Here is a 24,095-nt window from a genome sequence, read left to right on the forward strand (position 1 = left end):
AAATTTAATCATTGGAAGTACAAAAAACACCTCTATCGAATCAACCTTAGCGCTACACCACTATGTGTCTGCGGAGAGCAAGAAAATTCGAACCATATATTCCTCCAGTGTCCTCTGAGTACGTATCACATCAACGTCCTTACAAGCAATCTGTTTGAGCGTTGAGTCATCGGTTCCAAAGCAGCCTTCAGACCTTATTAGCAACCAAGGGCATAGTGGTGAATAAAATACTGCATGAGCTCGTAAACAGCACCGATAAACAGATATATTTCCCTGCGGTTGTAATCTAGTGCTGTTGGTAATTAGAAGTCAGGAGAAGATCAAAGCACAATTAACTGACTCTATTTCCACATGCTACTTGGCAATGTGTGCAACGCTCAGCCTATAAACTATGTCACTGTGCTACACCTATACATACGTGTCTGAAATGAATATTGGTGTATCTATATATATGCCTGTAATACCCACATCTGGTTATTGCTCGTATTTACTGTTCTAAATCTCTACCACGATGGTACCTATAGACCTGGAGAAATATTCGATGCAAAAAACATTTCATTGCTATTTTAGATGCATATCATTAATATAGACTGAATTAGGAAAATCCCAAATGTGTACCATCAGCGTATCATCATTTTTTTATTATGTTACCAGCAAGATGTTTATAGCATACTACCGCTGTATATCTTGTGTTGTATTTACGTCTTGTTTATTAGTTCACTACACTTGGGATGTAAAATCTGTTTTATGTCAGGATCTGTCATTTGTTAAGACTATGTAACTTCGTACCATGGTACGATATAACCTAATGTATCCTCTGTACGGTGAAAACAAACTGTAGAATCATATTTCCCATGTTGAGATGGCTGTATGGATTTGTACAAAAGCTAATAAATTTAAAAAAAGAGATGCATCGATTGAGTATTTACAGTTCTTTGACTAATAATAAAACGTAGGCTACAGACGGCTGACCGACAGTATTTCTCTGCTTACAGAACGCTTCCCTAAATAAAGATAAAATAACGTAGCTCTTCCCACCTCTCTGCTTTGGAAAGTAAGTTGTTTGAACATGTACATGTAAACACGGGACTGGTTTACCATCACCACCGTAAAAATAGGCTTCCATCATTAAATCTCACATCTATCAGTCCAACTTGTAACTGTGCCAGGCTGACGAACAAATAACGTATGTATGCATACAACACACCACAATTTCTGAAACGTGTTATGTATGTGTGATTGGATTGAATATGACAGGTAACCGCAGGTATTTTTACGACTGCATATTGACATTAGAATAGCGTGGTGGAGCTGTAGCACAACTGCACATGAAATTTTTTGTGTTGTAGTATTTTAAATTAACTCACCGAAAAGCGACGCCATGGTCAAGTGCTCAGTTTATAGGCTCTTCATAGGAAATGCGGTATGTCTTCTCTGTATATTGACACCTTTAGCTATCTATATCTTTAGCAGGAAGACAATCAGGCCTCTAGAGACACATAGCTATTGATTGCGTTCCTCTTATTGGATTTTGTCCATATTCTTAACACTAGCAAAGAAAATCACAGGAGAGGTGGTGCTTTTGCTGGTGATAGTAACCGCAAATAATGAGCATGTTTCCTAGGAGAATAATCTTACACAATCTTGACTCTATAGCAAGTATCCGATAACAGTAACGTAGTTCATGAATTTATTACCATTAATACGAACTTGCACTATGGATAGCCACTCATCAATTCATTCCAGCTATTAAAAGAGGTGCAATAAGGAACTCGCACTCGTGTAAAGCGTGTATATCTCATACTACAGATGGAGAAACCATCACTGTCAAATCGTTTACTATCGATACTTTTGCAAGAAAATGAAGAAATTCGTAAGGCAATTCAGCATTACTTCTACACCTGCATCAATATCTATGTCTATACCCAGTAAACCATAGTGAGGTGCATGGCAGAGGGTTACGTCCCACTGTACCGGTTACTAGGGTTTCTGCCCGTTCCATTCACGTATTGAGCGGGGAAAGCATGATTGTTTGAATTCCTCTTTGCTTGGAGTAATTATTCTAATCTTACAGTCACGATCACTATGTGAGTGAATTTAGTATATTCCTAGAGCCATCATTTGAAGCCGGGTACTGAAATTTTGTTAAGAGACTGTCTCGGAATAGTTTATATCTATCTTCGAGAGTCTCCCAGCTCAGTTCCTTCAGTATCTCTGTGACACACCCCCACGGATGAAACAAACCTCTGACCGTTCGTGCTGCCCTTCTCTGTATATGTTCAATATGCCATTTACTCCTACTTGGTACAGGTCCCAAACACTTAAGCAAAATTCTAGAACTAGTCGCACGAGTGATCTGTAAGCAATCTCCTTTGTAGACATTGTAATTCCCACTATTCTACCAATAAACTGAAGTCTGACACCTGTTTTCCCACAACTGATAATATGTGATCATTCCGTTTCATATCCCCACAGGGAATCACCCCCTGTGTTTGTATATGTTGGCCGATTCCAACAGTGACCCACTGATACCATAGTCACTGCATACTATGTTTTTTCGTTTTATGAATGCACAGTTTAACATTTCTGAACATTTAAAAGAAGGTGCCAATCTCTGCACCACTTTGAAGTCTTATAAAGATCTGACAGAATATTTGTTGTTTCTTTCAGACAGCACTTCATTATAGATAACTGTTCATTTGCAGAAACTCTGACGTCACTGTTAATGTTGCCCGCAAGGTCACTGATATACAATATGAACAGCAAGGGTACCAAACACATTTGCCTGGGGCACACCTGATGTTACTTCTACGTCTGATGATGTTTATTTATTTATCGTATGGTTATAGATATACAAAGATTATAAAATTGCTACTTGTGAACATTTAAGCACAGCATAAAATAACCAAAACGACAACAGCTTCATATGGATATCAAGGTCTTTTATGTATTTTATAACATCACTCGTCGCTATGAGGAAAATTTGAAGCTGACTCTCCATCCTAGATAACATGCTGCGACCTCACTACCAAAATATCCTCAGTCCAGTCATAAATTTCGTTTGATACCCGATATGATCGTACTTTTGACAACAAGAGTAGGTGAGGTACTGAGTCTTCGGAATCAAGAAGTACTGCATATTCCTGGCTATCTTGATCAAAAGCTTTCACTACGACATGCGAGAAAAGTGCAAGTTTGGTTTCACATGATCGGTGTTTTCGAAACCAATGCTGGCTGGCATTGAGGAGATCATTCTGTTCAAGATACCTCATTATGTTCGAGCTCAGAATATGTTCTAAGATTCTAAAATAACTCGATATCTAGGATACTGGACGGCAGTTTTGTGTATCACTTCTATTATTATTCATTTAGATAGGTGTAATTTGTGCTTTTTTGCAAGAACTGGGCACGGTTTTTTGTGCGAGGGATCTACGATAGGTTGTACCTACTTACAAGAGGAGCTCACACAGCCGCAGTTCAGTATAGAATCTGACAGGGATTCAATTGGGCCTTCGACCTTTGTTCAGTTTACCAATTTCAGCTGTTCCTCAAGATCATTGTCACTAATACTTATTTCATTAATCTTTTCAGAGGTACGAGGATTAAACTGGAGCAATTCTCCTGGGTTTCCCTTTTTACAGAAACATTTGAAAACGAAGTAGAGCATTTCGGGGTTTGCTTTGCTACCCTCAGTTTTACTTTTTGCGTCGTTCGCTAGGGACTGGACACTAACTTTGGTACTACTAACGGCCTCTACATATGACCAGAATTTTTTGGACTTTCGGAAACGTCAATTGACAATATTCTGCTACAGTAATCACTGAAGACATCAGGCATAGCTCTCTTGACAGCCAAATGAGTTTCATTCAGCATCTCTCTATCTATAACACTACACTTTGTATTAATCCTATCATGCAGTGGTCCCTGTTTCTTTAGAAGTTTCTGTGCAGTGACTGTACACCATGGAGGTTCCCCGCAGTTATGAACTGTTTTATTGTCAACATATCTATGCAGTGCATAGTCAACCATTCTTTTAAATTTGAGCCATAGTTCCTCCACACGCTCCTTTCTTGTGCTGAAAGTTTCAGGTTTCTCTTTGAGATATGACACTTGTGATCTTTTATCTAGTTTACTGAACGTATGTGTATAAGGGCCACCATCAGCTTCAGCTGTCCTTTGCACTTTGCTACTTATTGCTGCCACAAATGCGTCATGGTCAGTGACACCAGTTTCGATGTGCACATTCTCAAAGAGGTCAGGTCTATTTGTTGCCATTAGATACAATAAATTTCCATCTTGAGTGGTGTTCGTAATTACCTGTTCTAAGTAGTTTCCAGAGAAGTCAATTAGTAATGTTTGACAGAACGTCTTATCACGCCCACAACTAACAAAACTCTAATGTTTCCATTTAATTGTTGGATGATTAAAGTCTCCACTGATGATTACTGTATGATTTAGGACCTTATGTACAAGTGAACTAAGGTTTACTCTGAAGTTTTCGGTTACACAAGGAGATGAGTCTGCAGGGCAACTGAAGGATCCAGTTATCATTTTATGTCCACCTCTGATACTGAGTCTTGGTCAAACAATCTCACATGCAGCTTCAATTTCTGTCTCGTGGATTTGTGTTTTTTGCCTGCTGCGACAAGTACACATCCTCCATTTTCCATTTGCCTACCCTTTCCCCCAAAAATCTTACTGCTATCAGCTTCAGTCTTCAACCGGCTTTCTACACCTTCACTGCTTTTCATGAGCGCTTGAAACTCTGTTGCGAATGATTCGGCAGTTTAAAATTAGGATTCTAATTCTCTCACCTGTGGAAGGTATTTCTTTCGATCTTACTTCCTGGATTCTTATAGCTATCGTTATCTGGATTGGATGGAGAGTCACCTAATCTAAAAAAAAAACATTGTGTACATCCCACACACTGTCAGCCTATGATGTGAAGTGCGCTCCTGGTCCATTTAGGGGTGCCCTAAAGTTCTCAACTTTAAGGCACAAGTCCAGGGTCTTAGACTAGCTTCTCACAAAGCCTTCGAAGTCTCGGGTTTAGTCCTTCCACTCGACTCAGAAACACCATCAGCTCTGCGGACAATGATGGAAATCGTGAGCTTCGTTGAAACTCCATGCACAAGGCTGGTTTCCTCAACCTTCTCTGCCAGTCGCTTAAATGACCCAAGTATAACCGCAGAGCCCAGACGACATGCGCCACAATCTCCAGCTGGTTACACCTTGTTCACTCAATGGTTGCTGGAACAGCCTCTTCATCATGTTGAATGAAGACCCTAGGCAGACAAGTGAGTGCACTTGGTGTCCTTTCCTCTCTGTTGTCACCATTTCCCTATGGAGTGCCATCATTCACCATACATTTGAAGTGCCGACGGTTAATAGACCCTCGTCTTATGCGGTTGGCTCCTCTTGACACTGGATAAAATAAGTTTCCCCAAAACAGGTGAAATGAGTCCCACTGGCTCAGTTTAAGTTTCAGTGCAGACCTCAGACTTGTTGGTTAGTGGGATCGGTGCAACACTCTGAGTCCTCCCGTATCTCTGTCAGCCCTGTAAATGAGCCTAGATCTACCACTGACACACCACTCGCAGTCAGGTGGACGAGTAATGACAGACCTTGTATTTCTGCATTGGAGACAGGACCCATAGAAGAGGATAGTATTTGTGGTACCTCAGGTACCGGTATCACACGCACACGACTCTCAGAAGCTCGTCCAATACACGAATTCGTATCAACTGCCAATCGTTTTACGGTAGTCAGGGCGATTTCCAGTTGCTTGCGAACATCAACCAACTCACCCCGTGTTTGAGAACTGAATTCACAATAGGGCTGCGTTTTGGCTGGTGAAATATTATTACAAGGCAGTGAACAAAGAACGTTAAATTAAACCCAATGATTATCTTTTAACCTGTTCAGCTAAATAGTTGCTAATTGCCTAAAAGAACTGAAGCGAATATATAAAATAAGATTTGTATTAAGGCAATACAAAAAAACTGTGGTAAAAGTTAGTAGTTTCGTAAAATGTTTTTAGGGTAATTATAGTTGTTAACAAACTTGAAGACAGAGTTAATTGACGATAAATACAGATCATAAATAGCGCTATGCTCTTTAAGGAAAAACTAGATGTAACATAACATTTAAGTCAGAGTATCTGCTATAGTAACCAAGTCATAAACCCGAATCTACAGTCGGGCCATAGGCTATGCAAGGGACAATAGAAGCTTCCGAAAACTGTCAATAACGCACATTTATTTACGTCGATATACAACGAAATTCAGGGCTGATGTATTCTATGACAGAACTGTGAACCACAAACGCTGATTTGCTATGAAATAAGTTCCATATCCAGAACAATTCTACTGGTATCTTACGAAGATATAGTTTTGTAAGCTCCCGAAAATTCTCAAACATTACCTATTTCCCACATAACTCTGCAGTGAAATTAGAGAATGACTGATTTGAACGAGGATAAACATACTGTTCTCAAAAACTTTAAAAGAGCCCAATTAAGTTTAAGGCTATAATTGACGATAACAGTACGAGTTTATCGCGGCACTTGTGAATGTTCGAAATTCGACAATATGTCACAATGCAAACGGATATTTGGTACCACCAACAAAATATTATGCAGAACTTACACAAACAGTAAAAGATGCGAATCTAGAACTTCAAGTCTTCAGATGAATCTTACACGCGCGGTCTCACACAATGGAAAATTCCCAAGTCAGTGTATTGCACGGATTTTTCGCTTGCTCCTCCTGCGCACTCTTATAGGCTGGCACGCCGAAGAAGAACACTGCAGCGTGAATTTATCTCGAACTAAAGTGCTAAAATGTGCAACACCAGCAAAGCACATCTTCTGCCTGTTGCAGGTAACAATGGTACTTGGACGAAATTACCATTTTAAGCCAAGAATGGCATCACTCTTTAAATTAATATAAATACAGTTTAATGCCTACAACAAACAGGAAGGTCCTGATATTATCATACCACAAGATCAGCGTCAAACATATGAAACATGTCTTATAGTTTATTTAGGGGTTAATTGTGAGCGGTGACAATATAAGTGTTGTATACATAACGTCTCTAATATGTTGAATGTAAGACATTTAAGGAATATTCCGTGGGTACTTGAAGGAACATAGACGTGTTTTATTATTATTTCGTTTGGCATCAAGGATACATTACCTGAATTGAACAGCAATGATGTTACTGGTAACACAATATGCATATACCACAAATAAAATAGATTACATTCATTTATGGTAATAAAAGTCTTAGATTAGATCGATAAATCAATAATATACGTATGGATAAAAACACTGGGATGAGTTACATGTAAAAGAGAAAATGTGGTTTTTATAAACAGTAATATTGACAAACAGAGCTTCAAGTTGTAATAAAAACTATAGGTTAATATCTAAAGTATCCAGCCAGGAGATTACTTCCTCAGAGACCTCATGTATGCTGGTCAGAGTTCCAGCTTATTTCCGTAGGGGACACTCTGTGACTATGTGGTGTATTGTTTGTCGTTGGTGTCCGCAGTCACACTTGGCGCCTTCAGCAATTCCCCACTTATGCTTCAAGTCCTGGCATCTTCCGTGCTTGGTGCGTATGCGATTTAGGGTGGTCCACAACCTCCTAGGTAGGTGGAATCCAGGAGGGACTCGTGTAGGATCAGCAATGAGACCTGCAGAATCGGGATTGGCTGCTAACCATTCTCCCGCCATGCTGTTTCTGGTTGGAATCCTTCAGAAGTAAGCCTTTTTCCAAGTCTCCAGGAGGGTTTCCTCGACTTAAGACGTTGCCTTTGAGTGGCATCACAGTCCTGGTGTAGCGGTAACTCGGGATTCTTGGAACATTTTCTCCCATTCCCTTTTCAACGCTGCTTGACGTCGTAACTTCGGTGGTGCAATATTAGACAAAACAGGTAGCTAATCTGTGGGTGTGGATATTATTGTCCCGGATACGCTTCTCATGGCTACATTCAGCTGCGTGTCTACCATGGCTGTATGAGCGCTGTTCAGCCATACTGGGCTGCGGTATTCCCCAACAGAGTATACAAGTGAGAGGGCAGTTGTTTTGAGTACTGATGCCTTAGCTCCCCAGCTTGTTCCGGAGAGTCTGTGTAATATATTGTTTCTGGTTCTCATTTTTAAAGCTGTTTCAGTTAGATGTTTTCTATATGTTAGCAAACGATCCAAGGTCACGCCGAGATATTTTGGGAATGGGTTATATAACAGCAACTGATTTCTAAAGGAAATTTGCGGTTTATAGCGAGCATGCCTATTACTCAGATAGAAGGTGGAGGATTCAGTTTTATTTCTGTTTACTTTGAGTCGCCATCCATTAAAAAATTCATCTAGAATTCGCAGATCTTGAGTAAGAGTCATTTCTGAAGTTGTAAAATCGTTTGCCTGCGTCACCAAGACTATGTCATCGTTTCTGGCAAGTCAGCGACATATAAATTGAAAAGTAGGGGGGCCAATACTGATCCTTGTGGTAATCCGTCATTTAAATTGTATACCGTTGGGTGGCTTGCGGAGTATCAATGTAGATGTAGATGTACTTGACCTTTTAGGTGAACTTGGAATTTCCTGCATGTTATTGAGTAGTTGTGCAATTCTTTTACATGGAATTATTCTTAAGAACTTAAGAAGCATGCCTTTCCGCCACACTGTATCATATGCTAATGTTAGGTCAATAAACACGGCCATTGTTTTCTTCAGGTCTTCGAAGCCCTTCTCTATGTATGTTGCCAACGCTAGCACTTGATCGCTACAACTGCGGTCTCGTCTGAAGCCAGTCTGTTCTACAGGAATGTGTTTCAGGATAGTTGGTGCTATTCTATTATAGAGTACTCTCTCCAGCAGTTTATAGCAGACACTTAGAAGTGCAATGGGTCTATAGTCTTCAGGATTGTTACCAGATTTTGATGGTTTCAGGATGGCAATTTTTTAGTTTTCTTAAAAAGATTTGGCAGTCTTCCTGTTGCGAGAATTTCATTAAACAGTGCAGTTAGCCACTGCACTGCACCTTGGCCAGCATTTTTAAGGAACTCCGGGTATATACCATCACAACCAGCCGCTTTACCAGATTTCAGAGTATCTAGGGCTGAAACAACTTCGGCTGCAGAGATTTTCTGTGTAAATTCGGAAGGCTGTGCTTGAGACATTTTAGACTTTAGCTCATGTTTTATTTCTTTGGCTTTCTGTTTGTTGTTGCTTGGTGTTCTTGTTATATTAACAATCCTGGCTGCTATTTTGTTAGGATTTATTTTATTTTATTTTATTTATTATTTTTATTTATTTATTTATTTATTTATTATTTTATTTTATTTATTATTGTTAGGATTTATTTTATTAAATTTTGTGGCACTGCCAAGCTTTCTTAAAAAAATTCCAAGCTTTCTTACTCGAGTGTTGGGAAGACATGTTTTCAGTTAGTTCCATCCATTTCTTTTGCCTGGCTGAATCTAGGGCCGAAATCAATTCATCTGCTACCTTGGTGTCTCGAGTCGTTTTAAATTCGTCATACAATTCTTGACATATAGGACTCCATCCAGGAATGTAGTTCTCTCTGTAGCCTCTTGGAATATGTTTTCTGGCAATGGAATGAATTAGTCTAACAAAGCGGTCGTAGTGCCTAACTTTAGGTGGAATAAACTGAATAATGTGATCAACCTCTTCATTTTCCCATTTGGCTTTTTGGAAGTTCCATCGTGGCTTTGGTACAGACTTCATAACTGTGATTTCGAGTCCAATTTTCACCAGTACATGTCGGTGTTGGCTTCTAGGGAAATCACTGAGCATCTTCCTGCTGCTCTGAAAGGGTAATCCTTTGTTGTTAGTGGTAACGAAACAGAGATCGGGAGTGTAGTCCTGAGCCCATCTAGCTGAGCGAAATGTCCCTTTGTCCTTCCCGTCAAATAGTAAGAAAAGGAGTTCCATTTCAGCCCATTCTGATACTTTCTGACCATCTTCATTCGTGGTTCTGTAGCCCCTTTGTGTGTTATGGCTGTTGAGGTCTCCAATCACTATTCCTGGATGTGGAATATTTTGAGCAGCTTCATTTACCCATGGTTGTGCTGGGGGCTTATAGATGTTCACAATCTCTGTGTTGGCGACTTTCAGCCTGATGGTATGGATGTTATTTTCCGTTTTTGTTTGGACATCTGTTACCTCTTCAACATCATTCTTGATATATGTTGAAGATCCGTAACTTGCATGGTGTGTCGCAGCAGCTAACGTGTAGCCGGGGAGCTTACACCTGGATTGAAGTTGGGTTTCGTCTGAGCAGTGGGTTTCCTGTAGTAGAACAACGTCCACCTTGTTTTCAATCAATATTTGAGTGAGATAATCACTTTTTGCTCTGCTTGTTCCCTCTATGTTTAGCTGTGAGAGCCGGAGGGTACTCCCTAAGTCCTTTGTCGGGTAGTTCTTGGCAGAACTGTTTTGCTTCATTACTATGTATCCTCTAACAGCTGGGATATCCTAAGGTAATTTGCAACAACCAGAGGTCCAGCAGCCTATATCTGTAGACTATTTAGCCGTAACTTAGTTACGTTACCCAGGGTACACCACTTGGAAGCTAGTCTACTCTGTACCCCGCATAGACGTGGGGTATTTAAGTTTTTAACATAGACGTGTTAAAAACTTAAATACGCAGTGAAACGCCTTACTAACTTTAAACTTTAACCTGAGTGCGTAGCAGGTATGATTGTGGTACCGACGTCTGGAAAACATTCCCCCTTTGTACAAATTTATGATCCATGAATGAACAACGACGCTATCTAAGCATTGCAAACTGAAATACTAGGCAGTAAACACGCTTTAATAGCATACCGAAAGATCTGAAGGAGTTTTTAGCATGTGCTAAAGTAACGCAAAACTGCAACCAAACGTCCAAACATTCTGACACAAACTGTAGATGTAGTGGCGTCTTCTCTTACAGAGAAACTGCCTATGTACAGTGCTCCCTTTATTGCCTAACTACTAATAGTAACAAACGTAAATCACAAAAGAGCCACCTCTCCATGTATTTATGACTGCAACACGTATCTCGAATTTCTCATATATTCAATATTCCATCTGATGAAAACAGTTTATAATACTACTAGCTAATCTGACAATGCTTCGCGGTTAATTTGTATGGGAAATCAAATCAAACTGAACCACTCTGCCAGTGCAGCAAATTATGCTCACCATAAGTATGACTGTGTTGAGCTGTGCGCTGCAAACGTGCGGGTCCTTACGCAAACGCTGAGTCTTCAGCACCTTTGCGTGCTCCAAACACTTGGAAACCTCTAACTCGCTGCTACGCCTTGTCGAAGAGGACATCCTAATGTCCTACCAGAAAGTTTGATCAGACACTCTCGCGTCCTACGGCCGAGTGCCTCTCAGGTGGTGCTCACTAACGCCCTGCGTATTCCTTGCCACCAAAAGGTGCCTGCCGCTAATCGCAGAATTATGAACCACTACAGCGAAGCCTCCAGTAGACAATCCCGCTAAAAATAGTGCATCTTTTCCAGCCTCTAACGACAATGTTAAATTCTCCCGCACTACCAAAAAGCAATCATGTCAACGCTTTGATCTGATGACAAACAGTTTTATGCCTACTGCACATTGTCCTGGCATTGTTCACACCCTCGTAAATGGGACCGAGTGACTCAAAGAGCACTACTGCGAGGCTAGAGTTTGTTTCCGGTGGTCTGGGCTTTCTACAAGCGGCAGGCAATAATCTACAAAAGAAGTCAGAAAACAAGGAAAGGCGAATCAGATTCCTGTCCACATTGCTTGGCCAGACCTTAGCCACAAATAGTCGTGTCAGAGGACAATACCTGCCACACGCTGTGAGTTTTCGGCCGATCTCACACTCCCAAGAATCCTAAGACACCCAGGCCACGACCACTTCCACTGGTCACCGACCTGCTGGGCCGAAACGTTTACTCTGTCTCAAGTCCACCGCACTGCGCATTTCCATGCAACCCAAAATCATTCATACTCCATTAACAACCATCATCGGGTTAATAAAGAGAGACATGCAAATTACACAGAGCACCCCATTGCCAGTCACCGTATTTTTTAGCATCAAGAACAATTTGGTACCGTTTTTCGCAGCTATCAGCCGAAGAATGATAAATATACTGTATGATAAATATGTTCTAATTATTTATGAAATCAGCATGCTAAATGCTTGCCGCATTTCACAGATAGCATATTTATATTCCATAGATATTAAAAATACGTTTCCTATAAGTAAATTGGGCTAGAACTTTTCCAACATCATTAATCCTCGACTGGTCCTCGTCTAGTAGTATAGATTAATCCTGCAGGCAGCTCGTTTCCAATACCAGCCCTCGAATCGACTACTAACGTAAATAGAGGTTAAACGAGCAAATGTAGTTTGTACATAAAGTCGTTAAGTAGAGAAATGTTTCCAATAAGTAATTAATTAATGGGAGACTCGGGGTTATTTCCAATTATTGTTCAACAAATAAGCATTAAGTTTCACGAACTGTAGATACCTAAGTTCTCCAAGGGACAACATCGAAATACAGTATCACGTATTCTCACAAACAGAAAAATTGTTCCATAGATCTTCAAGTCACTGTAATACCGTTTAGTGAGCGACAAAGTAAAATCGAAGGCCGCTAATATCTGTAGATGGTTGGAAGAAAATTAGGTACTAATCCTCAGTACACCAGACGAAGAGATGTACCGGATAAAGGACTGATATTGCTTACAATAAAAACACATCTGAAAAACTGAAAAAAGTCATGTAACATAATGAATGAAATGAAATGATTACATGGCATGAGTCGCCACCTGGGGAAGTTCGGCTCCCCGAGTTGCATGTCTTTTCAGTCAACCCACATTGGTCGAGCTGCATGCCGATGATAATTAAATGATGACGAGGACAACACAACACCCAGTCTCCGAGCAGTGAAAATATCGGACCCAGCCGGGAATGTAATCCGGGTTCGCTTCATGGCCGTCATACGCGCTGACCACATTTTTGTTCTTTTATTTTAATTTTTTTGTACTCGAACTCGCGACTGTCTACATTGAGCAACAATAACCACTTTTCCTTTTCACCTATCGCCTTATCTAAATCAGATTAATGTAAAAAATAAGTAAATAAATAAAAAAATCCACGCCTACTTGGCACCGCTACTTCAACATACCATAATAAAAAAAATGAAGTATCCCCTTTAGGCGTTGCCCCAACTACTCAGCTGTGGAGACAGACAGCCATGTAACACAGAATCACGCCAGGGCAACGCTAGAAAGCAACGCTCTCACCATGAGTGCTGCTTAGAAATGCCCATCTCAGCAACACACAAGACAATAACATCTAAACTTAAGAAGTAGATCGATGTTAGCCCTTTCGGGGACGACCACGAGAAGAAGCAGAGCAAGGCCCTCTCAGATCCTTTCCACAAGCACCTATCCGAACAGAATCTAATCGCATAGTCACGTGACTGGTCTTCAGGGCTCCGCGCTCAAAGTACAATTTACAAATGTGCTTCGTTGTACAACCAAAGATGTGACTCACCTACCAGGCGAGACCTTCGGATAGGTACTCATTGACTCACCCAAGTGTTTCGCATCTCGCACATTGATGCATAATATAAAAATAAAAACGTTTCTAACAGGTAACATTCAACAATATTAATGTTCCACGGCAATATTTATTTTATATTTTGTTGTGAACTGGCTTTCGGCTTTCTAGGCCATAGTCAGACAATGTAAGGCACGAAATATCAGTGATAGTATCCAGTCGTACACAGATGTTATGTACAAAGATGTTTTTATCGGTATCCACAATATCCATAAATGTTAGTTTTCTGGTTTTATTTGATCCATGGAGGACCTCACATTTAATATCACAAGAATTACATTCATTCATGGCATGTCCAGCAAAGATGGAATCATCAATCACAGCAATCTGACTTAATCATTAATTATCAACTACAGTCCATTATTAATCCTTGGATAAGTAGCAGCAGCCAATTAACATTGTTCTCACGTAAAGATGATTTACTTGTTATAAACTATGTATCTTTTTCGCACCTCCCCTCCTCCCCTCCCCTGTTACTCATCCCCATTACGAGTTCATCACTTTCAGTCATATGCCGCAGTAGTATGTCCCAGTATCTCTCTCCGGTTATGTTTAGATAATCCCAATCATTGAGTATGATATATTGTTACATAAACTCTTCGTGTACATTTCAATGGCACTTCGTATATAATTTGGAGAATTAGCTGATATTTGTATAGCTCGTGTAATTCTGACACATTCGATATATCACTACAAAACATTTCCTGTTTTGTTCCTAAGTCAGGAAGAAGCATTCTAATTTTGTGTGTTTCGTATACACGTACAATCTTTAAACGTACCACGTCTCTGGAAATAAATGTCTGTGTACAGCTAGAAGCTCTTGCTGATGTGTGGACGGTCTGTTCAGATGCAAGTTCACTGTCGATGACCTAGGAAACCAGAAAAGAGTTCACAACGAAATGTACGTATACAAAGATGTAAATGTTTGTTTGTTCAAAATCTTAAATCACCTAATGGACTATTGACACTATGTCGCACTCTAAAACGCACATGTTCTTATATAGCTACTGGAGCGCCATCTTATAACATACAGAAGCACACATACTTAATATAGAAAAGAGAAATGCTGTTATCAAAAATTTTGAAAATACTTGACCGATTTACTTCATATTTTAACATGATACTCTTACGAATATTACACACACCAAAAAAAGTTTTGCATCACCCCGGTTGCCAGAACTCCTGAAGACGGAAAGGGTCCGACAGCCGATCAGTTCCAGTCATTCCATCAGGAAGGAGGTACACAGTTCGTGTTGTCTGTAGTCCAACCATGCCTAGACGGTCAATACCGCGGTTCGATGGTGTCTGCATTGTTACTTTGTGCCAGGAAGGGCTCTCAACAAGGGAAGTGTCCAGGCATCTTAGAGTAAAATAAAATGATGTTCTTCGGACATGGAGGAGACAGAGACAGGAACTGTCAGTGACATGCCTCGCTCAGGCCGCTCAAGGGCTACTACTGCAGTTGATGAGCGCTACCTACTGGTTATGGCCGAGAGGAGCCCCGACAACAACGCCACCTTGTTGAATAATGCTTTTCATGCAGTCACAGGCCGTGGTGTTACGACTCAAATTGTGCGCAATAGGCTGCATGATGCGCAGCTTCACTCTATTATTGCAACCAAGACACCGTGCAGCGCGGAACAAATGGGCCCAACAACATGCCGAATGAAAGTTACTGGCAGATTAAAACTGTGTGCCGGACAGAGACTCGAACTCGGGACCTTTGCATTTCGCGGGCAAGTGCTCCAGCAACTGAGCTACCCAAGCACGACTCGCGCCCCGTCCTCACAGCTTTACTTCTGCCAGTATCTCGTCTCCTACCTTCCAAACTTTACAGAGCTCTCCTGCGAACCTGCATAACTAGCTCTCCTAAGAGAAAGGATATTGTAGAGACATGGCTTAGCCACAGAATCTCTCTTGCGAGGTTCTGTAAAATTTGGAAGGTAGGAAACGAGATACTGGCAGAAGTAAAGCTGTGAGGACGGGGCAGGAGTCATGCTTGGGTAGCTCAGTTGGTAGAGCACTTGCCCTCGAAAGGCAAAGGTCCCGTGTTCGAGTCTCGGCCGGTACACAGTTTTAATCTGCCAGGAAGTTTCATATCAGCGCACACTGCACTGCAGAGTGGAAAGATCATTCTGGAAACTTGCCGAATGGAACGCTCAAGGTTGGCATCACGTTCTCTCCACCGATGAGTGTCGCATATTCCTTCAACCAGACAGTCGTCGGAGACGTGTTTGGAGGCAACCCGGTCAGGCTGAACGCCTTAGACACACTGCCCAGCGGGTGCAGCAAGGTGGAGGTTCAATGCTATTTTGGGTTGGCATTATGTGGGGCCGACGTACGCCGCTGGTTGTCATGGAAGGCTTCGAAACGGCTGAACGATACGTGAATGCCATCCTCCGACCGATAGTGCAACCATACCGCCAGTATATTGTCGAGACATTCTTCAAGGACGACAGTTCGCGCCCCCATCGTGCACATCATGTGAATGACTTCCTTCAGGATAAAGACATCGCTCGACTAGAGTGTCCATCATGTTCTCCAGACATGAACCCTATTGAACATGCCTGGGATGGATTGAAAAGGGCTGTTTATGGACGACGTGACCCACCAACCACTCTGAGGCATCTTCGCCGAATCACCGTTGAGGAGTGGGACAATCTGGACCTACAGTACCTTTACGATCTTGTGGATAGTATGCTACAAAGAATACAGGCGTGCTTCAATGCAAGAGGACGCACTAATGGGTATTAGAGACACCGGTGTGTACAGAAATCTGAATCACCACCTCTGAAGGTCTCGCTGTATGGAGGTACAACATGCAATGTGTGGTTTTCATGAGCAATAAAAAGAGGCGGAAATGATGTTTATGTTGATCTCTATTCCAGTTATCTGTACAGATTACGGAACTCTCTGAACCGAGGTGATGCAAAAATTTTTTGATATGTGTATCATGGAAACAGGCTATATACTTACGATTCATACAATATATGTATATATAATAAACATAATAGGGGAACGTTGTAAACAAAAATCTCGAAAAATTCTTGACCAATTTACTCAAATATTTACAGGATATTCTAATAAACAATCATATGAACATAGTTTATACATTTTTTAAACAATAGTATACAGCTTTTTTGTTACAGCCGACTGCAAGAAAGAAAATGATATGCTTTGTTCTGCTGTGTATATGTGTAGTTTTGTTTTCTTTCTCGCAATTACTTCTAGGAACAATAGTAGGATGCTTAACTCATTAGAAAAACTGTTTCTCCAGAGTATATTCTTTCTCATTATGTACATGTTTAAACAAAAGTTGTGTACACTACAATGTGTTGTTTCGATTTTTTCCTCGCATCCGTATTTCACTGAAACAGAACTGTTGTATTTATAACTTGGTAGCTTAGAATACTATGGCTTCTCGGCTTAGAATACTTCAACGAAATCTGAATTTGCAATAACGGTTAACAAATTGAAAGGGGGAGGAGCAGATGGAAAGGGAGAGGTGGGGAAATAGAGGAGACGGACAGAGAGAAGGAGGAGGATGAGGAGACAGACAAAGAGAGAGGAAGGAGGAGATGGACAGAGACAGGGCGAAGATGGAGATTAGCACGTTTATCCAATTCCCATAGATATTCCCATACGTATTTAGCAATTTCAGGGCATTGTTGAGTTTGTTAATCCTAATGTTAATTCGCACTAGCTAAATGTGTTTATGAATTGGATTTACGTCCTAATCACCTTCTCCACAGTTTCTCAGTCCATCTCCTCCTCTCTCTCTCCGTCAGGCTCCACCTTCCATACTTTCTCCACTTCCTTCTCTCTCTGTCTCTCTCTGTGTTTCTCCCCATTCCTCAATTTCCTCCCCTCGCCCCCTCTTCACTGTCCATCTATTCCTACACCTCCTCCCTCTGATCTTAAGCCTCGGTTATTGTTACTGCAAATTCATATTCCGTAGTAGTATTCTTATCGTAAGTTGATAAGCCGTAAATACAACTTTTCTGTAATCTGTGAAAACCGACTGTGAGAAAGCAAACGAAACAGCACATTCGTCTACATCTACATACATACTGCGCAAACCACCATACGGCACATGGTGGAGGGTATCTTGTACCACAGCTAGTCATTTCCTTTCGTGTTCCATTCGCAAACAGCGCGACGGAAAAAGCAATGTCTAAAAGCCTCCGTAGGAACTGCAATTTCCCGCATCTTATCTTCATGATGCTTACGCGAAATATACGTTGGTGGTAGGAGAAAACTTCTGCAGTCGACCTCAAATGCCGGTTCTCATATTTCAGCCTTCCGTAAAAAGCATCGTCTTCGCTCCAAGGATTCCCATTTGAGTTCACAAAGAATCTCCGTAATATATTGTTGTTTACTCAAGTTTTGTTTTGAAATGTGTATCATGAGGAAGAAAATGTATGAGAGAAACAGTTTTCATAATAGTTTATATGGAATACTATCGTAGTGAAAACAGATTGCGAGAAATAACACTGTAACGCACGTATCCACAGCAGAAACAAAGCATGGAACTTTTTCTAATAGTAGGTTTTAACAGAAAACCTGTTGAATGTGGTTAAAAATACATAGCCTATGCCCGTACTGATGTTTAGTGGAGAATCTTGTAAAAATGTGAAGGAAACAGGTCAAGAAGTTTTCGAGATTTTTGCCAAAAACATTTCCTGTTAAATGCTAGATGGGTACCCAGCGTCTCTCAGAGAGTTGATATGAGATTGTGTGGTAGTTGGAATAAAAGGACAGATTTTAAAGCAAAACGATTCCTATTAAATACTAGCTGGGGTACCCAGCATCGCTCAGGGAGCTGATACAAGATTGTATTATAGTTGGAATAAAAGGATAGATTTTAAAGAAGTAAAAAGACATTGAAGATATATTCCACCTATTAACTATACTTGTTTATAAACAACTTTTTCATTCCGTTATCCAGAGTATTTGTTTTCTAATTTTTCGCATTTCTCACTCCAGAGCAAACTAGTTACTGTTGACCGTGAGACAAGCAGGAGTCTCTGAGGTTCAGATCGCAATATTTTAAAGTTTGTCTTTGCGCTTTGTTAAGTGTAAAACTGTAGGCAAATTTGGTTATAAATTACAGTCGCTTAAATTGGAATGACAATTCAGTAGAGATCAGTGGTATTCTGGGGATAAATAGTGTGTATCCTTTGTACTTTCCAGTCATAAGTTCGGCTTCCATGATGTTATTCGACAACTGTTTGATTATCAACTTTGTTCCATTACATAGTTATGGTCAGCTGAGATTTCCGTGGAGTATGATCAGAGATCCAGATATAAATCGAAGGCGGTGTAATAGCATTCCTGGTATCTGAAAAGAGTTTAGAAATTCTATAGGAAAGTTCACACTTTCATCAACGTTTACCATTGTGTATTTGTATATTCTCACTTCACCGGAAATTTTCTGTTCAATATAAAAGTTGATATCATCGACAATATGTTGAGCAAAATGTGCTGTTGTTTGTCTTTCGGTAGCTAAACTCTCATAGTTTTTGTTAATCGCCATATTTGTATGTATGGGCAGAGATGTGATTTTTTTAAGCATACATTAAGCTCGTCTGCTGGTGATGACTTCGGATTAACTCGAAGTGTTTGTTGAAAATATCCTGAGAGTATGAGTACAGCTTCTCCCATCACTCCAGTTTCCTCGCAAGTCTTTTAATATTCTTTCCTTGGATTCGAATGATTTTTTGTGTGCCATTGTACATTCGTCGGAGGAGATAATGTTAGACTGCTTTAGAATTTCACATGCTCTTGAGATTTTACATACCTGAAATTGATCTTTGGCTATGATCAACAGTAATTGTAGGACGGAATGGGCCGATCGTCCTCCTTACGAAGTATGGCTACAGTGCTGGATGATACCAGTGCAAGTGCGATGTGTTGATTAGAACGTATTTCCGCCAGCAATAGAGTTATTAGAAACGTTTCCACGGTGTCACCTGGTGCGTCGAAGTAAATAATTTTCACAGTGTTGTTGTTGATCCAGTCCATTATAACGTTGTAAATTTCCTTGTGATTGACAATAAGGACTGAAGTAGTTTGTTGACGTTGTAGCTTTTTTTCTTTGATATTTCTAAGTTTAGTACACTGATAGAATCTTTTGGTGTTGCTTGCATCACAAGTAGTACTAAGATATGGTTGTTCACTGCTTAACATTTATCTTCTAGGCGAATGAGTGTTTCATTGAAGGTGTCACCGTTGAATTCGATGACAGTTCAGGATGAGCTTGTCAGATCTGTTGCAGTACGTCATCACTCAGAGTGTCTTTGAAGGAGTCCCCTAGCTGCTTTGGATTCGATGGGTTGCGTTTTGTTAGAATTATGGCGAATAAGTCTCTCGTTTGTTCAAATTAGGCTGTGAGTGGGGCTTCTCGTAGTGTTAGTTCCCAGCGGTTGTCGTTTTCCAGTACTTCTCTGTACGTCTGGAATAGGCAGTCGTCAACGGTCTTGAGATGTGTGAAACTTGTTGGTCCCCATATTTCGTGTAACAACATCCAGAGGTAGAAATATTCGGCGTTGTTCGGATGTACAGTATATAATCGGCCTAGCGCTCCAGTTTTCGTGATTCCTGTGTGTTCTACTGGAATTCATTGTTTCCGTCGTTGAAAGATTTTTGTTGTATTGTTCCGTGTATAATAGATAGGGACGTCGACATATAGTAATGTTTTTGCGAATGGATCCGTCTGGCACATTTGGCGAAAAGCTGTTAACGCTGTGTTCTGAGGTAGTTAGCTTGCAGTTTTTCTAACAGTGTCTTTTGTGGAGTAAACTCTCTGCTTATTCTCCAAATGTGCAGCTGGATGTTGTACAGTTAGTTCGCGTTCGTGTATGGGAAAACAGAAAACACGCCAGGCTGTTTAGTTACTGTTGATGTATCTTCCCATTTGGTACATGAGTCGACTTTTTTTTCGCATTATCTTTGACTATACGAAATACTGCCATGTCACTGCCTTTGTTCACATACTGACAGACATATTTGATGGATTACGCTGAACTGCAGTACTGTACTTCTATGTGTGCTTTGAACATTTTGGAAAGTAGTGTGTTGTATGGTACTACCCGTTGGCTATCTATACCCAGTGCTTCGCTGGCTCCTATTCGTGTTTCTGCTGTGAAGCCACCGTTTTTGGACGATCATCTTCTGTGTTTGGAATACCCGTCAACTCCAGTTTGTGTGTCGCCTAACTATGGTTTCTGACATCTTTTTATACATTTTACATCGCTCATATATAACAAACTGGGATTTAATGACCAGAATGATTCTTGAATCATGTTTTTCACTACTATGTCGTACAGTTTCGGATCTTACTGTGGACTGGGAAATGCAGCTTGGATTATATCCGTCGTACGAATTCAATCGTGTAGCCATATGAGATTGTGTGAGTGAGGTAGTTCTTGTTTTTGCTATTAGATTGTGCACATCCAGCATCTAACGGTTCTAAAGATGTGGTATCCTGTGATGACTTCAATAAATCTCGTTCATTTTTGACGGAAAACTCGGGCTATTACGTCGTGTCGATGCTTGGGGGCTTGTCCGTATCTTAGTTGGTCTTTGATTTCTAGCCACGACGAGTTGCATGTGAATGTTACGAAGAGGTTAGGTCATCCATATTTTCTTATGTAGGTTATGGCATCTTGAGTATATTCGTGCATGTGTCTCAGTCTTTCTATGTATGATGAAGGCAAGATTATCATTGTTCCAATGTTGTTAATATGGCTGCGTTTCGAAGGTGGATCTATTCTTCCGTGTGTAGTTCCTTCTAATTCAGATTTATGCAAAGCATCCGTTCCGCTTCTATTTTTGCATGCATATCTGCCAGGAACTGTTGGAATAAACTGCGAGTGTTGATAACGTGTTTTAGGCTTCATTGTCTTTTATCGTTAAGCGGTAAGCATAGAACTCCTTGGAAGCGATTTTTTGGTCGTTTCTACGCCCTTTTCAGGTTGGATCTGTTTCACATTAAAATGACATCCGTCCTCTCCATGCAGTAATACTAAGGGATGCCGGAGGGCATCGTATGAACGGAGAGTCTCTGCAATGCGTTGTAATCCTTCTCTCCTTCATTGTGCAGCTATGTCACGGTTTGTATTTTCAGTGTCCACAATTACGATGGCGACTTCGTCTATCCGATGTGCATTCTATCGACGTTCGTGTTAACCATATGGTCTTTTGTCGGCTTGAATTATAACTTTATAATCATCAGACATCATTCTGGCTTGTGCTGTACTGTATTCGTAAATCGCTTAAATGTATTCGTGTATGATCCTTCGTACATATCGGACTACTACTCATCTCAGTCCACTGATATCTGTGCATCACTGACGAATTTCTGTTTCTTCATTTCCGATTAAATATACTCGCAGAAATTTATGGTCTTCACTGGATAGTGGTAGTAACGATCCCATGTTGTGAGAGATTTGTCCTTTGTTGGAAGAAACATAATCGTTTTCATCTCTATTAGTGCTGAACGAAGGGACACAGATAGAAGTCATTTGGAAGCAGGAATTGTGCGCTTTTATAATCTTAAGAAAGTGTTTTGATTGTGGAGTTACCCCAGTGATGTGATGTAAAAATTCCTGCGGAGTTGCTTCCAGTGGTGGTAAAAGAATTTTTCCATTCATATAACAGAATTCTGCTGTTTCTCTACCGAATATTTTCGTGTTGCAAAACTGGCAGATATCATCTATTTTTCAAATTACGATTTCTTTGGGTTTCTTAGATTCGTTGGTCGGGTCGTAGTGGAAAGCCTCGTTTGTTAGGCTGAACTGTTTACTTGTGCTCGTTCGCGCTTCTCGTAGGGTTATATTTTCATGGGTGGTTTGAGTTCGCAGGTTTTTATTATAGGACTGTGTCGTAATTCTTGATTCCTCAACCCGTTCATTTCGTTGTTCTTCCCCTTCGTCACTGATAAGCAACTGACGTTCGAACCCACAACAGGTCCTGCTTTATGTAACCAATGAGTGCTTCCACCAGTGGCGAATTCCAAAACATACCAAAAAGACTCCGAAAGTTCCACAGTGTTCCAGAACATTCCACAACATTCGAGAGTGTTCGCAAGTGTTCCACAATGATCTGGGACGCACCGTGATCTGGGATGTTCCGGGATGTACCTGAACATTCTGAAATCTTCCTGAATGTTCCAGACTATTGCCAAATATTGCAGAACATCGCGGATCATTGGGAACATTCCCTAACATTCTGGAATGTTGCGGAATGCTCTCGAATACTTTCGAATTTTGGAATGTTCTCGAATACTTTCGAAAGTTATGGAATGTTCTAGAAATTTCTAGAAGGCGAAACTTCTCGGCCCAGATATCTTAAAAAGCACGCCCTTCAGGTAGAAACGGGAACCTTCCTCATGGATTGGGAATAGAGGGCTATCACACCATATAACTCCCTTAATGGTTCCGGGACTCGTTTCAGAGTCTTAGTGGTACGCACATTGTACACTTATTTTATATAATATATGCTGCTATATTGTTCATATGTAAGTTTATGGTTCAAATATCTCTGAGCACTACGGGACTTAACATCTGAGGTCATCAGTCCCCTAGAACGTAGAACTACTTAAACCTAACTAACCTAAGGACATCACACACATCAATGTCCGAGGCAGGATTCGAACCGGTTACCATAGCGGTCGCGCGGTTCCGGACTGAAGCACCTAGAACCGCTCGGTCACCACGGTCGGATGTAAATTTATGTGTTATATATATTAAAATATGTAGCCTATGTCCACCCTAACGTTTATTAAGAAACATATAAGACTTTGACGTAAATCTGTGTATAACTTATCGAGATTTTTGATAAGAACGCTTCCCTTTCCTAAATTAGATGGATATGTATTTACATAAGATGGCGCTCCAGTGGGTATACAAAAACACACACGTATTCGAATGTAACGTAGTGTCGAAATTTCAAATGATTCTTTGAAGAACTTTCGTATATTTAAGAACTTGAACATGCTTATATTTACATTTAATATTTATTTGTGTCTATGTAAATAAAAATATAAAGGTTCTATTGTTCAGAATTTTAAATCTCCGAAAGTTCATCACCGATTGATTTGAAATTTTGATTGTTGTTTTGTGGAACATTAAGACTAGACTAATTTGAGCACACACAGGGGGATTTAGAGAGTGATTGTTCCTGGGCTCCATACGCAAATGGAACGGCAATCAATCCTAGTGTGTGTTACGGTGGGAAACACCTTCACATTAGTTTGCAATATGTGTAAGTAAACGTGGGCATCGTCAATCACTGTTTTCAACACTTGTGAGCAGATAAGTAGTAAACCGACGCCCGTGGAACAGAATAGCACGAGCAGGCAGCAGAACCACGTCTCAAGCCGCGAGTCCAACAGGCGAGGTGTGCGCGAGGCAGCGGAATGAAAGAGCGCCGTCTGATCCCCTCCCCCAACTCGCGGCGTG

The sequence above is a fragment of the Schistocerca serialis genome, chromosome 7 (assembly GCF_023864345.2).
Source record: "Schistocerca serialis cubense isolate TAMUIC-IGC-003099 chromosome 7, iqSchSeri2.2, whole genome shotgun sequence".
Classification (NCBI taxonomy): domain Eukaryota; kingdom Metazoa; phylum Arthropoda; class Insecta; order Orthoptera; family Acrididae; genus Schistocerca; species Schistocerca serialis.